Source organism: Gossypium hirsutum, chromosome A02 (assembly GCF_007990345.1).
Source record: "Gossypium hirsutum isolate 1008001.06 chromosome A02, Gossypium_hirsutum_v2.1, whole genome shotgun sequence".
NCBI classification, from domain to species: Eukaryota; Viridiplantae; Streptophyta; class Magnoliopsida; order Malvales; family Malvaceae; genus Gossypium; species Gossypium hirsutum.
In genome coordinates this window covers 89854916-89857810 of record NC_053425.1, presented here as the reverse complement: position 1 = coordinate 89857810, position 2895 = coordinate 89854916, and positions in this window count along the sequence as shown.

Below are 2895 nucleotides of genomic sequence, written 5' to 3'. Positions count from 1 at the left end.
GAATATGAGTAAAAGTGTCATTATGGTTGATTGCCTAAGGAAACATGTTGTTATATTGCTTATTATTTTCATATGGACTTACTAAGATTTAAGCTTACTCCTTCCTCTCCATTTCCTTAGTGTTCTCAGGTTGGCTCGGGGTTGGAGATCGTCGGAGGCAACATCACACTATCAAGCTATCAACTCCAGAGTATTGTCATACGTGTATTAAACACTTTCAAGTGAGTGGCATGCATAAGGACTAGTTTTTACATTAGATGTTGTCATGATTATCCAAATGCACCGGCTTATATTGATCTATTGTATATAGCCCTGAGATGTGGCTTATTATGGTTATGGCTTGTAAGCCTAATTATTCTTGCTATGGGTTAATGCATGTCATGTGATTATAATTGGTTGCTATGAATAATTAGTATAACACATGTATATGATGAATGTCCTAGAACCATTTGAGGTGGTCTCGGCCATGGAACGAATATGTGGCCTGGTAGTAAGTTGATAATGATTAAACATGGACAATTGTAGAATGTGTAGAGATTAAATGCTGGGTAATAAACATATGTAAGACAATATGCAAATTATTTATTTGAATTTTTCTCAAGGTCGATTAACCATTAAATTGATGCTATAAGTTGGGTCTATGAAGTGTAAAGTATGGGAAAGAATTAAGGACAACATAAGGCTTGGAAAATAGCCTAAGTGTTGGCCACACGGGCAGAGACATGGCCATGTGTCTCAGCCGTGTGGAGGACATGGTCTAGCACACGGGCGTTTGGCTTGACCGTGTGGATCAATTTGTTTGTCTTACGTCATAAACAGAGAGTTACACGAGCTGAGGATATGGGCGTGTCCCAAGCCACACGGGCGTGTGTGACCACACAGCCAAACCCATACGGGCATGTGACTTTCTAAAGCAAGAAAATTGGTTAAGTTGTCAAAAGTTTGTTGAAAGTTCTCGGTTCAGTCCCGAACCACCTCGATGTATGTTATAGGCTTCGAAGGCCTGTATAAGAGACGATATGCATGTATTTGAGATGTTTTAATTTTGGGCAAAAATTTTGTGGCCCGGTTTTGCATGTTGTGAATGTTTAAGTCGGGTAACTCCTTAACCCTATCCCGGCGTCGAATACGGGTAAGGAGTGTTACAGATATTATAAGCATTTAGTGACCGTTGGAGCCATCAATATCAATACCAGGGTAAATTTACCGATGCCAAATATAAGGTATTGATACTGAATCAATACTAGATAAATCTTTTGGAAGTCAGAATGCCAAATTTCATATCAATATTGAAAAATATATCGATAAAAGTATACTACTATCGATAATTGAAGAAATTTATCGATACCTATCAAAAGGTATCGATACTTGATAGATACTTGGGAAAACAAAATTGATACTGAAAAATGTATCGATACAATTTTGAATCTATCGGTACTCAATAAAATCTATCAATACTTGACAAAAAGTACCAATCTTGACAAAAAGAATCAATTCTGGATCGATACTTTTTGGCCTAGAGTAGTTTTAACATGTTTGAAAAATGTTTGAAAGTTTGTTTAACTAACTTGGACTTAAAATATTTTCTAAGTATGAGTTCAACAATTTTTCTTTTTAGATATAATTTGAAATGAAATTTTTGCCAAGTTTTGTTTAAAATGATTTTTATTCAAAACATAATAGTTGTTATATCAAAATAACTTGCCAAGTAAAGCTTGGTTCAACAATCTCCCCCTTTTTAATATAACAAAACACTTTGGTAAATTCGGTTTTGAATAAGTTTGCCCCTCTTTCTAAAAATCATTTTCAATTTAAGGCTTAGAAAAATTTATCCTTCATTATCAAAATTTGGCATTCATTTTTAGTCAAAGACATTTTGAAAACTTGGTCACTAAATTTGTAATTTTGCACAAGTACAAATAATCAATCATTAACCAAGCTTTAAATCTACCTTTCTCTTCTCCCTTTTTTGTTATATCAAAAGGCAACAAGTAAAGCTTAAGAGAGAGATGTTGTTAGTTCAATAAAAGGAAGCAATTGAGAAAAATTGGAACTAACATGTGAAAAAAAAACACTTCAAAGTTTTAAACATACTAGATAAACATTAAGTACAGTCATTCATAGTCATAGGTGACAAAGTCAAAATAAACTAATGATGCAAATGAAAGATGTATGAGAATACAAATTCTAGTCTAATCCTCTTGATGAGGAGGCGCTAGTGAAGGACAATTAGCCATAAGTTAAGCCATTTGATCCTCCAACGAAGACATCCTAGATCCTATGAGCACCTCTAATGAAGACTCGTAAACCCTATTTGCTCAACTAATATGGAAAACCTAGACCCTAAACTATGAAACGCATCATTAGCCTCAACTTGAAGGCCTCAAAATTCATCACCCAAAGAATTAATGGCACCAAGAAGGGCGGCAATCTCGATGGAAATAAGAGCAACTTGTGAAGAACCAACCAAGGGAGCAAGTGGATGAGGAACATGCTCGGGAGGTTAATTAGGAACCTTTTCATGACCTCCCTCAACATCTTCATCTTTATGAGCTACTGGTTGGACATCCTTGACTCATTCTCTAGTGCGTGGATTCTTCTTATATCCAGCATGGTGAAGGGCACCAAAGTTAAGAAGAGTAGGCAAGGCCAAATAAGGGTCACCTTGGGTTGGGATTTTCAAACATTTAAAAATGTAAGATAGGTACGTTCCAAATGAAAAAGTAAGAGTGATGGTAAGCTCCTTACTAATGACCTTATTAATGTCATTAAACATGACGAGTGTAACGTCAAGACGCCTATTGTTTTAAAAACAATCAATCCACCATTAATCGATGGATCGAATAATAACCTATTTAGAAATAGGACATAATATCCATATAAGTATTAAATGTA